This window comes from Tamandua tetradactyla, chromosome 5 (genome assembly GCF_023851605.1).
Source record: "Tamandua tetradactyla isolate mTamTet1 chromosome 5, mTamTet1.pri, whole genome shotgun sequence".
Classification (NCBI taxonomy): Eukaryota; Metazoa; Chordata; class Mammalia; order Pilosa; family Myrmecophagidae; genus Tamandua; species Tamandua tetradactyla.
Window position 1 is genome coordinate 47889163 of NC_135331.1, and position 15702 is coordinate 47904864.

General features: G+C 34.8%; 1 pseudogene; it reads right to left on the bottom strand.

Moving 5' to 3' along the window:
- Positions 1–14234: 14234 nt before the first annotated feature.
- Positions 14235–14667, bottom strand: LOC143683092 (nuclear nucleic acid-binding protein C1D pseudogene; annotated as a pseudogene).
- Between the last annotated feature and the right edge of the window lie 1035 nt (positions 14668–15702).

Below are 15702 nucleotides of genomic sequence, written 5' to 3' on the forward strand. Positions count from 1 at the left end.
TTATCTCCAATGAAGTCTTTACTATTTCCTTCTTTCTGTAACTTTGTGTCTACTTTGCTCTTCATTTTCTAGTTCCTTAAGATATGAAATTGCGTTATTGTTTTGAGATCTTTCTCCTTTTCCAATATGGGCTTTCATAGTTACAAATTTCCCTCCTAGCTCTACCTTCTTTGCATCCCATAATAATTGGTATGTTGTGTTTTCATTTTTCTTCATTCATCTCAAAGTGCTTTCTAATTTCCCTTGTGATTTGTTCTTTAACCCAGTGGTTGTTTAAGAGTGAGCATTTTAAACTCCACATATTTACAAATTTTCCTTTTGTTATTAATTTCTAGTTTCACTTCATTATGGTTAGAGAAGTTATTTTATTTGATATCGATATTTAAAAATCAATATTGGGACGGGCAATGGTGGCTCAGTGGCAGAATTCTTATCTGCCTTGCCAGAGACCCAGCTTTGATTCCCAGAGCCTGCCCATACTAAAAAAAAGAGAAAAAGAAAAAAAATCAATATTGATACTTCTCTTATGACTTAGCATGTGGTCTATCCTGGAGATTGATTCACATGCAATTGTAAAGAACATGTACTCTGTTTTTGCTGGGTGAGGTGTTCTATAGATATCTGTTAGCTCTATTTGATTTATAGTGTTGTCTGAGTCCTCTATTTCCTTGTTAATTTTATATATAGGTATTCTATCCGGTATTGAAAGTGGTGCATTGAAATCTCTAAGTATTCCTGTAGGACTGTCTGCTTCTTCCTTTGATTCTGTCAATGATTGCTTCATATATTTGGGAATCCTCCTCTTAAGTGTACATATGTTTATAATTACCATATCTTTTTATTGTATTGACCTTTTATCAATATATAAATTCTTTTTCTCTTGTAACAGTTTTGAGTTAAAGTCTAATTTGTCTTGTGTTAGTATAGTCACCCCAGCTCTCTTTTAGTTATTACTTGCATGGAACATAGAAAGTTTACTCCAAAAATATACAAGATATTTCAAAAGATAGTTGTCCAAAAATTCATTACTTGAGATATACTTGAAACATAAAAGATTTTTTTGCAATGAAATAATAGTATAAATCATTAAAGTCAATTGCTTTTTCATGACCCTCAAATTTACTAAACCGTCTTACATTTTTGACCCTATTATTCATCTGTATTTTCTTTCAATTCTTGTTTCACAGAGATTTCAATGACATTGCATTTTTTGCATTCTCTTACCTACTCCTTTCCTCTTCCCTTTACTGGTTCTTCTTCCAGGTCCCTACTTAGAGGCCATTCCCAAGGTAGGTCCTCTCTCTACTCTTTTCCATCTTGTATGATTTTTCTTAGATAACCACCCACACTCTATCCTGATGTTATCTACATTTAGTGATTTTCAAATTTCTCTTTCTTTGGATCAGATGCCCAGCACATAATTCGACCTCTTACCACCTGTCTACTCAAACATTACTTAAACTTTTAACCATCCAAAATGAAAATCAAATGATTCCCTTTATCTGAAGGGAAGTGGGGGGGGGGGGGAGAATAGAAGGGTATAAGTTTGAGGCAGTGATACTTGGTCAAATTAATCAGGGTCTGGTAGGTTACAGGTCTTTTTTATTCTATGATATCTTTGAAGGTTTGAGACCATAAGAGTGATGAGATCTGGTTACAATTTTAAATAATTACTGTGGCTGCTGAACAAAAGACAGAAAGTAAGGCAAGGACAGAAGCAGGGAGAACCACTAGGTTGGAAGCCATTGCACACTTCAAGGCAAACGGTCTGCAATGACTGAGTCAGAGTCAAGTGGAACCTCCAAAACCCTGTTTAAACCTTAATATGACTGAAGTTATTTATCTTAGAATGAAAAGAAAAGAAATACTATTTCTATAATGGTAATTAAGTAAAACAGAAAAGCAATAACATTTAATATGATTTCTTATTGATCTTCAGTCTTGATGCTGATATTTGAAGGAAAGCTGATTTTATTAAAGCAAGACTTGGAGTTAGATGGAGATTTGTAGAAGTCTGATAAAAACTCCTAGGTACTTTTAAGAGTCTTAGAAATAAAAAGTAATAATTCTGTATTATATTTAGTTGTACTTTGAAACTCCTGACTTTTCCTTTTCACTATAAGAGTGTGGGGTTTAATATCCAAGATTGGTATTATCATTTAGCTTACAGAGGGAGAGGGAAAAATGAGAGATTTCTGCTTAACTAAAAGTGAAAGAAATATAATAAAGCTGCAGAAGAATGGAATTAAGGAGGATTTGTATGAACAAAAAACACCAGCTAATGTGGAGTGATCTGAGCTGTGAAAAGTGGAAATGGAGGACCACAACTTGTCCTTGACACATCAGACGGAGAAGAAAAAGTCAGCCTGAACAGTGTGAACAAATAAATGCTTTCAAATCATTGAACAGCTCTATAGTCTTGGAAAAGATGGCTGGTTAAAAATGCCACAAACTATATAAACTGCAGCTTTGTAAGTCATTTTTTAAATTTAGATGATCCTTACAATATTGGATTAATTAATTGATGGTCAAGAAATTGCCTTTACTGTCTGATAGCGTATAAAAGATGAAAAGATCCTTTCTGAAAGTATAGGAAACCAAAATTACATACTGATCCATTTAAACTTGTTCTAAAGGTGTCAAGGAATTTCTCACTACAAAGCACATTGAAATTTTAATCACATACATTCTAGCAAAGATGGTTTTCTAAGATCTATTGGTAAAATTCTATCATACTTTAATCTGTGAACAGTTTTTATCCTTATGAAATAGGATATTAGAGAACATATAATTCTTAGTTATGTGTCTTTTACAAGTAGTTCTCTTCATTATATGATAATATATTCTAAAGTTTATACCTGCTTATATGTGTATGTATATGCATGTACATATGTGTGAAGAGGCAAAAATAACAATTTTTTCCTGAACAGTGGTATCATAATTCAAGTAAGTCTCTATTCATTGTATCTTTGCAATTGCAGGTATGTACTCTACTTGTAAAAGTATTAATGAAAATTGAGCTGAAACCCATTGATATAACAGTATATTCCATGAAAATATTACATATATTTCAAATGGTACTTCTTCATGCACTTCTCAACTAAATTCATTATAAGTAGACAAAAGGGTAAACGCATGCTGGTAGCATCAGCAACTATAGCAGTAAAAAAAAATCAATAAGTTTTCAAAATTATAAACCAAAAGATCTTCTATATTTTTATCTTTCCTGGCCAGAGAAATTGTGTTAACAGAATGCTAACAAGACTCATACTTAAACATAATTTTTGTGAACACGATTTTTACTGCAGTGTAGGCAGGGCCTTAAATACATTTCTCACTACTGCATCTATTTTTAATTTAGAATTCAACATGGAATTCTTAATTGACTGTCTTTGGGAAGCAGGCTATTTACAAAGGCTTAGTTGAAACACTAAACTTTTACCAAATATTTTATTTTTAACTTCTCTCTTCTCCAGGAATATCACAGAATAGACCTTTTTTGAAAATGTGATAAGAATATATCTGGTGCATTTTCCTTCTGTAAAATTCAAAACAGATTTCCTTTTATCACCAACCACAGTAGTCTTTCAATCAAGAATATATTAGCTAAAGTTTGCCTTCCTGAACATAAAATGCACAGGGTTAATCGAACTTAATGTATGCAATTTAAGCTATGTAAAGTAATTTCACAACAATAAAAAATTCTTAATAATAGTGTTTGACTTTTTAAAAATAATGTCTTAGTCTCTCGCTCTGCAAAGTTTGCATGGCTGGTATTTTAGCTTCCTTGGGTTCTTCTCAAGCTAATACCATGCAATAGGTTGGCTTAAACAATGCAAATTCACTAGCTCATTGTTTTGAGTCTAAGATAAGTTAAATCAAGGCATCATCAAAGTGATGCTTTCTTCCCAAAGACTAGCATTCTGGGGCTGACAGCCAGTGATCCTTGCTGTCACATGACAATGCACATGACAGCTTCTCTTTGCTGCTCCCTTCACTTCTGGGTGCTATTGACTTCAACTTCTTGCTTCCTTTGGCTTTCTCTCTATCTGTCTGAATTTCATTCCTCTGGTAAACGACTCCAGTAATAGTGTTAAGGCTCATTCTGATTAAATTGGGTCATGCTTTAACTGAAGTAACCTCATCAAAAAGTTCTACTTACCATGGGTCATACTTGCAGGAATGGATTGAATTTTGGGTACATAGCTCCAAACCACAATAACTGGGTTTCAGATTTTCTGTGATTAAAAAGAACTGCATTGGCTGTGCAAGGATAGCTCCATGATAGAATTCTCGCCTGCCATGCAGGAGACCTGGGTTCAATTCCCAGAGCCTGTCCATGCCAAAGACAAAAAAAGAAATGTATGGTATTGTGAATGAATGAAATGTGTGGGACATTGTGTGATGCATATGTATGGTCTCATTTAGAAAATACTTATAAGAAAATTGGGGTCTAGATTATAAACTCTTACAGCAGTCACCTTTAGTCAGGAGTGGTACTCGTTATTTCTAGATTTTGAGAGACTGTGCCATAGAGTATAACCTAGTATTTCCCTGGTATTTTTCATTATCTAAAAAATTCATACCTAAGACTCAAAGTAAGAGTACTACAGTTCTGAAGGTTAGCATTGCCACAAACAGCAACTGCTAATGAAATTGAAAAGAAAAAGACCAGTCTTCAATTAGAAATAAGAATGAAACCGATTAGGTCAGAATTAAGGTAATCCAGAACACAGGGGTAAGGAAGTCATTTCAGAACTTCACCTACTCTATGAGACCAAAGGAAGAGAGGTTTATTTTGTCCAGAGCCTAAATTTTCTGTAGCACACAATCTCACTCAACCTGTGTGGATAGATCATTTAAACAACACAAACACAGGGAGCCCAGAATGGGAATGAGGACCTATAATTCTGTATACCTTAATGTAATGTCCAGATACCTCCAAGAGTACAATAAGCAGACAACCAAAAAGTATTAGCAAAGGCCCTTGAGGAATGGGATAAAAACATGGAACTGTTGAACTTTACCATCAGGGAAATCCCTGAAACTATGTCAAACATTAGGGACACCCAAATCAATAGGAAAAGCCTTTGATCTTGAGGCTTGGTCTTGTGACGCTTATGTAGGTAATGGAGAAGCTTAGCCTATCTGTAGCTATGCCTAAGTGTCACCTCCAGAGGAAATCTTTTGTTGCTCAGATGTGGCCTCTCTCTCTAAGCCTAACTTTGCAAGTGAAACCACTATCCTTCCCTCTACATGGGATGTGACATCCAGGTATGAAAGTCTTCCTCGCAGAGTGGAAGATGACTCTTAGGGATGGTCCTGGCCCTGGCAACAGGGCCATACTTACTAAAAGCAGGGAAAGAATTGTAACAAATAAGGTATCAATGGCTGAGAGAGTTCAAATAGAGTTGAGAGGCTCCTCTTACACAAGCTTCAGCTAGATATTGCTACTTATCATAGTTTGCCAATCCCCAACGGAAACCATTTCTGACAACCCTAAGGACTTTATCTGAGATTCATAAAGGTCCATGTGATTACTTTCCGGAAACCTGTAACTTCCACATGTGTTCCTAGACCAGATAAGTCCTGAAACCCAGAGGGGCCAGCATTTCCAGGACCTCAACTATTTCCATCTCCCTATCCTATATTATTGACAGCTCCTTCCAACATGAAAAAGTAAGAATTGGCATAGCCCAAATAACCCTAAAAATTGGGAGAAAGGTCAAAGGACAAGCTGGCATTATGCAGAGAAGATAGGGTTTTAACAAATCATTATGATTGCTGAATCATTATATTGATATTTCTTTTAGTCTCCAGTGTCTTGGAGCAGCTAGAAGGTAAAACCTAAAATTGTGGAATTGTAACCCACACCAAATTCTGAAATCTCTTCTACAACTAATTGTTGTGGTGTGCTTTGAAAGTTATTGCTTTTTTGTATATACATTATTTTTCACAGTAAATTTTTTTTTAAAAAAAGAAATGCATGGTTAGCTGTACTATGAAGCACAATGCCATTTTTATTTTTATTCATCATTATTTTGAATAATATTTAACAAGTTTCAAATAGCACCCGTGGAGTATAGCAAACTTTTTAAAAAGTCATGAGATGTGCATTTAAATAAGAGGTGCATTTTCATTTTTCCCTGTGTTCTCGTTTACTAGCTGCCAGAATGTGATATACCAGAAATGGAATGACTTTTAAAAAGGGAAATTTACTAAGTTACAAGTTTATAGTTCTTACGCCGTGAAAATCTCCAAATTAAAGCAAATCTATAAAAATGTCCAAACCAAGGCACCATCAAGAGGTTACCTTCACTCAAGAAAGACCAATGACTTCAGGACTTCTCTCTCAACGTGGCGAGCATGGCGACAGTCTTCTGGCCTTCTCTCCTGGCTTCCTGCTTTATTAAGCTCCCTGGGAGGCATTTTCCTTCCTCATTTCCAAAGGTCCATGGCTGATGGACTCTGCTTCTCGTGGCTATGTCTTTCTCTGCTCTCTCAGAATCTCCCGCTTTCTCCAAAATGTTTCCTCTTTTGTAGGATTCCAGTAAACTAATCAAGACCCACCTGGAACGCTTAACGACCACTCTTGATTGAGTCACATCTCCAAGGGGGTGATCTAATTAAAGTTTCAAATATACAGTACTGAACAGGGATTAGAAGAAACAGCTGCCTTTAAAATATGGGACTGTGATTAAAACATGGCTTTTCTAGGGGACATATGTCCTTTCAAACCAGCACACCCTGTAAACAGGTATGGACTTTTAATATTCTCCATTGCTTTCCTGTGTCCTCAAAATGACAAGGGCACAACATCACACAAGAAGATTTTGTAGTAAATACTTTCCCACAGACCTTATAATGTAACATCAGACTCATAGAAACCATGAAGGAACAAATAAAGTTTTTGTTTATGAGATTCTGAGATCTATTTTAATTTTAAAAGACACCATGAAAAACAAATCTTTAGTAAGTAAGAAGTTATTACCTTGGGGTTAAAGGGTCTATTTAGTGATTGGGAAGGAGCCCAAGGGAGCTTCTTAATAACTTGTTCTGGGTGCTAGCTTTGTGGATGGAATCACCTGTAAAATTCAATCTAGCTGTACAGTAAAGGTTAGCACCCTGTAATATATATATTTTACCTCACTAAAAGCATGTGCATGCATCATGCATGCATGTGTGTAAATGTCCATGACAGTTGAAATTTAAGTAACAAACCTTTCTTTTTATTGATCAAAATCATACTCAATTGGATCACAAGGACATAGTAGTGTGATTAAATAATCAATTCTTATTTAATATCAATAAATAATATTTGACAGAAAACCTATATCCTTTATGAATGGATATTTATTAAACAATAATAAAGTAATATTTCTTAAAGTAAAAAATTGATTTTCTTTGTTTAATTCTCATGCTGGAAAAAATTAGAGCTTTACTCTATAAAATACCATATCCTACATCCTTTACCCTCTTATACTCCTTTTTCTTTCTCCATGCCCATGATTTGGCAACAGAAAAACTGCTCTCTTTTCTCAGTGGGGAAAGCTGCTTGATTTTCCTTAAAAATGACAAAGTTGGATTGGAAAAACAGTATAAATCTGCTATGAATAATTCTGTTCATTTATGAGCTAGGAGTATTAGGACAATCTGGGTTCTGTGTATTTTTTAGAATGGTATACTACTAGGGTATTTAGAAAGGAATCCAATATAGATTTTTTTTTTTTGAATCAATGTAAGAGATAGACCAGACATCAACTAGAAAAAATATCATCACCTTTGAGCGATTTTGGAAATGTCTGAGAAAAGAATTATCATAAATCTCCTTTTAATATTTCTGGTTGCTTAAAAAAATTCTCATAACCTTCTGCTTTATTTCATTGAGCTTGTTCACCGTTTTCTCATTATTTGGGGACTTCAGAGTTTCTGAGATGTGTTGAGTGTATTTTAGGAATGTAATGATCTCTTACCCCAAAACAAAATGAATATTGCCATAGCTTATATCAGTATTCCTCCCTGAAGGATTTAGAATCCTTTTTTCCCCTATTGGTATCTTGTATTTTTTTTAATATTTATTTTTTAAAATGCAGTTTTATTGAGATATGTTCACATACCATATAATCATGCAAAGCATATGTGCTGGATTGAAAGGATTTATCTACCCTAGAAAAGCCATGTTTTAATCCTGCTCTAGTCTTGTCAGAGTAAGCATTTATTTTAATCCCTTTTCAGTACTTATTGCTACAGAGATTTGTCTCACAGAATTGTGGGCATTAACCTTTCATTAGAGGGAGATGTGCCTCCACCCATTCCAGATGGTTTTTGATTAGTTTACTGGAATCCTTTAAAAGTGGAAGCATTTTGGAGACAGTCCCTTTTAAAATGACAAAAGAGCCTACAGCCAGAGACCTTTGGAGATGAAGAAAGAAAATGCCCCAGGGGAGCTTCAAGAAACAAGAAGCCAAGACTGAAAGCTAGCAGATGCCACCATGTTTGCCATGTGCCTTTCCAGTAGGGAGAAAAACCCTGAATGTCATTGGCCTTCTTGAATCAAGGCATCTTTCCTTGGATGCCTTAGATTGGATATTTCTCTAGCCTTGCTTTCTTGGATATTTTCACAGCCTTAGAACTGTGGACTTAAAACTTAATAAATTCCCCCTTTTAAAAGCCATTCTATTTCTGGTATGTTGCATTCTGGCAGCCAGCAAACTAGAATAGTATACAATCAATGGTTCATAATGTCATCCTAGAGCTGTGCTTTCATCACCACAGTCAATTTTAGAACATTTTCATTCTTTAAAAATATAAAGAAAGAAAGAACACCCAAAGCATCCTATCCCCCTCTATTTTTTTTTAAATTTTTTGTCTTTATTTTCTCATTCATCTGCCCATTACACTGGATAAAGGGAATGTTAGTTACAAGGTTTTCACAATCACAGTCACACCTTAAAAGCTGTATAGTTACATAATCATCTTTAAGAACCCAGGCTACTGAATTACAGTTCAATAGTTTCAGGTATTTCCTTTTAGCTATTCTAATACACTGGAAACTGAAAAGGAATATCTATTTAATGCACAGGAATAACCCCCAGAATGACCTCTTGACTGTATTTGAAGTGTTTTAGCCACTGAAACTTTATTTTGTTTCATTTCTTTCTCCTTTTTTGGTCAAGAAATCTTTCTCAATGCCATGATGCTAAGACTAGGCTCATCCCTGGGAGTCATGTCCCATGTTTCCAGGGAGATTTACACCCCTGGAAGTCATGCCCATGTAGGAGGGACAGTAGTGTTTATTTTCAGAGCTGGCTTAGAGAATCCACATTTGAACAACAAAAGAGGTCTTCTGGGGGGTGCCACTTAGGCTTAATCATAAGTAGGCTTAGTTTCTCCTTTGCAAGAACAAGTTACCTAAAATCAAGCCCCAACATCAAGGGCTTGGCTTATTAAACTGGTAGTCACTAATGCTTAGTAGTCACTATTTCCCCAGGTGGAGAAGTTTAATATTTCCATACTTTCTCCCAGTCCCTCAAAGGGACCTTGAAAATACTTTTGTACTCTCTGCAAATTACTCTGGGATGTATAATGGTATTACATTAATCTGTATAAAATAAGATCTCTTTCCCTATTCAAGGTTCCATGTAATTATATTATTTGAATAAGTTGACCGTACAAGTTAAATTAGATAATGTGCTAAAGAATACATAAATTTTGTACCAAATAAACCTCTCTTCAAAAGTTGAAGCTTTAAAACACAGTTAAGATTCAGAGAGAGCAGAGCAGAATGACATAGCCACAAGAAGCAGAGTCCACCAGCCAGAGACCTTTGGAGATGAAGAAGGAACATGCCTCCCGGGGAGTTTCATGAAATAGGAGCCAAGAGAAGAAGCTAGCAGATGATGCTGTGTTCACCATGTGCCCTTCCAGATAAGAGAGAACCCTGACCATGTTCACCACCTGCCTTTCCAGAAGAGAAAGAAACTCTGACTGTGCTCGCCATGTGCCCTTCCACTTGAGAGGGAAACCCTGAATGTCGTTGGCCTTCTTAAACCAAGAATTTTTAAAGATGTGATTTAACTTTCTTTGAATGACAATATTACTGATGAGAAGTCAACTGTCATTTATATTAATAGATGCCAGTACAAGGATGAAAGAGATGATGGAATTATCTGGAAAAAAAAAGTTAAAGCAGCTATCATAGCAATGCTTCAATGAATGATCAAGAACAAGCTTGGAAAAAGTGAAAGCAAAACAAAACAAAAACAGAAAGTATCAACAAAGTATTTGAAAGTATAGCAAAGAAATAGAAGATGTGAAGAAAATTGAAATTTTATAACAAGTTACAATAATCAAAGTAGAAGACTTGAGACTAGAAAGGAGGAGACAGAGTAAAGAAACAGTGAACTTGAAAATAGAAAAAATATAGATTGTCAAATACGAGCAACAGAGAGAAAAGACTGAAAACAGTGAACAGAGATTCAGGGGCCTGCTGTAGAATAAAAATAATCCAACATTTGTTATTGGAGACTTAGGAGGAATTAGAAAGAAACTGGAAATACAGTCCAAAAACTAATGACCAAAAAAATTCCAAATTTGACAGAACATATATTAGAAGCTGAATATGGTATTTGGAAAATACCATATATATTTAACTGAATTTATCAAACAGGATAAATCTAAAGAAATTCATTCCAAGTATATCACACTCAAACTTCAGAAACTATAGACAATGAAAAATCTGAATAGCCTCAAGAGAGAATGACATGCTACTTGTAGTGGGAAATAATTTGAATGACAGAAGATTTTTCTTCAGAAACTATGGAGTTTAGAAGAAAGTGGCACACTTTTCAAGTCCCTTAAAAAATGACTGCTCACACTCCTTAAAATAATGCCATTCTATTATGATAAAATACGTTTTTGCAAAAATTCAGAAATATAGCAACATTTAATGAATGTGACAGTGAAAAGGATTTGTAAGGAAGTGTCAAATAAGTTAGCATCTTTTTCCAGTATTGTATTTTTTTGAAGTGGCATGTGATTTGATAATGAATCTATTTTTAAAATACATTTGCACTAATTCATCACAAAAGATTCTATTAATAGTTCTTTTGGAAAATACCATATAAATTTAACTGAATGTTTTTTCCAGAATTTTTAATGGAACTGAATGCATCCACCACACAGATGAGTATTTTCTATGATTAAACTTTCATCACCCAGTACTTTTTTTTACAAAAACATGCAATATAAAATACACTTAAAAGCAGATATTTTAAACATGATTCTAGTACAATATTATCTTTGTTGCTGATACATCACTGAATTTGTGAATATATGATATATATATCTACAAAAAATAATAATAATTAAAAAGAAGAAGAAACTGGTAAACATGAAAAAAAAAAACACAGTTAATATCATCCTTTGACTTGTGTTCTGATTTACCTTAGTCCTAACTAGGTCAGTTTCATTCATATCTCTAATTGAAGTCTGATCTCTTTTTCAGCTTCTTTAACAGTTGCTGTATGGGGTAATGCTGACTTTCATAGCTGTAGTACTCTAACTCTAACTCTCAGATGTCACACAGATAACCAAAGTTCCAGAGAATGACCTGGTATTCACAAAAAGCTCCACATCTCAGAATTTAGAAATAACAGTTAAAATTCAGGAATAGATGTGATTACTGTAAGAGCTTGCAATCTAGGAACCTTTACAATAAGCCTTATTGAGCATTCTGTACTCTTTAATTGTCAACTGCTCCATCTCTGCCCAAGTTCTATCCCCTAATCACCTATGCTCTCAAATTCAATAATCAAAGTTTGTACATTATAGTTAGCCAATATTAGTGAGGCCTTACAGTATTTGTATTTCATTTCTGGGTTATTTCACTCACATTAATGTCCTCAAGGTTCAGTCATCTAGTTCCATGCCTCATAACTTCATTCCTTCTTGCAACTGCTCAATATTCTATTGTATGTACACTCCACAGTTCTCCCTTCCATTCATCACTAGATGTACCCTTAGGCCACCTCCATCCATTGCAAATACAGAATAGTGCTGCCATAAACACCAGTGCAAATGTCCATCCTTGTCCCTCCTTTCACTTATTCCAAGTACATACCTAGTAACAAGGTTGCAGGGGCAAAATGAAATCTTCTATTTAGCCTCCTGTGGAATCACCACACTGCCCTACAAAGGGGCTGCACCATTCTACTTTCCTACCAACAGTGAATAGGTACACTTCTCTCTCCACATTTTCTTCAACACTTGTATCTTTCTATTTATTTTTTGTAGCTGTAAGGCAGGGGTCATATTTCATTCTTTTTCTATGTAAGTATCCCATTATTGCAGCACCATTTGCTGAAGTTTTGTTTATTTGTCTTTGTTAGCTTGTTTGTTTGTTTGTTTTGGGGGAAGTGCATGGGTCAGGAATCAAGCCCATGTCTCCTGCATGGCAGGCAAGAATTCTACCACTAAACTACCCTTGCACCTCCTTTCTATTTACTTATCATCAGTTTTATTCACACACCATCCAACCCATCCTAAGCAAACAATCAGTGGCTCCCAATATAACCACATAGTTATGAATTAACCACCAAAATCTATATGAGGGCATTTCCATTTCTTCTAAAAAGAATGAAGAGGGAAAAAATAAAAAGGAAAAACAACAACACAAGAATCCTATACCCTTCCCTTATATCTCCTTCTTATTGACATTTAGCCTTTGTTACAATTAACAGAAGCATATTAGAATGTTACTGTCCACTGTAGACCCTATTTTGCATTGGATGGATTTTCCACATACCATCTGTGCTGCTTTGAAGCTATTATGTACCCCAGAAAATCCATATTCATTTAATCCAATCCTGTGGTGGCAAACCTATTGTTGAGTGGAACCTTTTGATTAGGTTGTTTCCATGGATATCTGACCCACCCAATTATAGGCGGGACCTTTTGATTAGATGTGACAGCACCATTCAAGGTGGGTCTTAATCCTGTTACTGGAGCCCTGTCTGAAGAGAATAAAATTTATAAAAATATAGAGAGAGCCCAGAGCCAACACAGAGCAGAGAGACGAAACCAGGTGATAGGTGTTTGGAGATGCAGAGGGAAAACACCTCAGGAGATGCCAGAAGGTGGGAGCCCTTTGAAGCCAGAAGCCAGAAGAGAAAGAAAGCAGATAGCATTATGTGCTTTCCCATGTGACAGAGAAGCTCTGGACATGATTGGCCCTTCTTGAGTTAAGGTATACTACTTTGATGCCTTAATTTGGATTTTTCATGGACTTTGAACTGTAAATTTGTAACCTAATAAATCTCCTTTGTAAAAGTCAATCCATTTCTGGTATATCAGATTCTGGAAGCCTTAGCAAACCAAAATGCTGTTTTGTTTTCAGTACTTTTCAATGCTGATATTAATTTGTTGTCCTTCCTGTAAAATGTCACATTTGGACATGTAATCACCATCACTTCTTTTCCTATCCGCCTTTATTGTTCCCTTTAGTATTCCTTTTTCATTTTTTAACACATTTATTGTGTTTGTTAACAGAGTATAGTTATTATGCTAAAATTCAGCCATCTACATACAACCTAATTTCCTATCTAAAAGAAAATGAGAATAGAATATATTTTATTTAAAATGGGACACAGAGGCAAAGTACCAAGAATTAAAGTAGAACCTTAAAGTTTTAATGTCGCACTCTGAATATAAAAAAACAATAATTCCTAAAATCATGAAAATGTGATGACTTAACCACACAGAAATGAAAAGACATTTAAGTTATTTCATTCTTTTTTAATATTATAGTGAAAACTGAAATGTATTTATAACTTCAGTCTTCAGATGGCACATTTCATAAGATCATTTTTCATTTAAAATAATACAAAATGTTTACAAAGAACATTAAACTTAAATTTCATGGTCGTTTATAAAACAGCACATGAAAGAATGACCTATATAAGGAAATAAGAGTCTCGTCAAAAAGATAGTAAATTATGAATATAAAATATACCACAATGCTAAACCTCTCATAACTCTCTATAGGAAAATCAATAAAGATAACGTAACCTTTCTGGAGAAAAGTATTTAGCATTAGAAATTTAAAGAGTATACTTTATATATTAATTCAAAAAGGAATATCTTTAAACTTGCATTGGCACATAGTCACCTTCTATTTTGTGAAAAACAACAAAAATAAGGAACTTTTTGAATATATGTGCTTCCAAATCAAAAAGTTAAATTTCACTTTTTCCTTTGTTGGCAAGTTTTGGTGCATCTTTAGGTTTTGGTTCCCAGAAGGCATTTTTTACAAATCTTGAAGTTGCCTCTCTGTCCAACTTCCCAGCTTTTTTTCTTGTCTGCTATTTCTTTGACTCTGTTCATGTATACTCTGGTTCTTTCCAATTCCTGCTGTACTGGATATTCCTTAGGATTAACTCCTTGAGTTGCCAAATAAACCCAAAACATTGAATTTAATGTGGATGCAGAAGCTAAATCTGCTTTTGTTTGTTCAAGTGGGCCCAACTTCTGCAACAACTCATTTCTAGAAACAGACACCATGGTCTTGAGCATCTCATCCACAGCACCAATGGAACTCTCAAAAGTTGATAAATACTCAGGAATTTCTACTGGATAGTCTTCACTAATTTCTTTACTTGCCATTATGACCAACTTGGGCTCCAGTCTCCTTGAAAGAAGCCGTACCCTTTAGGAGTTCTTGTAGAGCTGGTCTCTTGTTCACAAACTCTCTCAGTGTCTGTTTGTCTGAAAATATTTTGATTTCTCCCTCATTTCTGAAGGACAATTTTGCCAGAGGTATAATTCTTGCTTGGCAGTTTCTCTCTTTCAGTATCTTAAATATATCATATCGCTGCCTTCTTGCCTCCATGGTTTCTGCTGAGAAAGTCATACATACTCTCATCAAGTTTCTTTGGTATTTGATGGGTCATTTTTCTCTTGTTGCTTTCAGAATTTTCTCTTTGTTATTGACATTTGACACTGATTAGTAAGTGTGTTTGAGTAGATTTATTAGATCTATTCTGTTTGGAGTATGCTGCACTATTAGATTTGTAATTTTATGTCTTTCATAAGAGTTGGGAAATTTTCAGTGAGTATTTCCTCCGTTGTTCTTTCTGCTCCCTTTCCCTTGTCTTCTCCTTCTGGGACACCCTTAGCCCATATATTCATGCATTTCATGTTATCATTCAACATCTTGAGATGTTCTTATTTTTCATTCTTTTTCCTGTCTTTTCTTTTGTGTATAGGATTTCAGATGTCCTGTCTTCTAGCTCACTAATTCTTCCTGTCTCTTCAAATCTGCTGTTGCAAGTTTCTATTGTGTTTTCAACTCTTCTTATTTGCCTTTCATTCCCATAAGTTCTGACATTTATTTTTTCAAATTTTTGAGTTCTTCTTTATGGCCATCCAATGTCTTCTTCATATCTTTTATCTCTTTTGCCATATCTTCTTTCAAATTGTTGCTTTGGTTTTTTATTTATTTAGAAGATTTATTTGAACATCTTTAATTAGATATCTCAATTCCTGTATCTCATTTGAGGTGTTAGTTTGTTCTTCCTGGTATATGACTCCTGATTTTTTGCTGATGCCCAGGCATTTGATTTCCTTGATTATTTTATTCTGAGGTCATTTTCTCTTCATTACCTGGGGTTTTCTTGCTGGGTGGTTTTGTTCTTTATCTGTTCT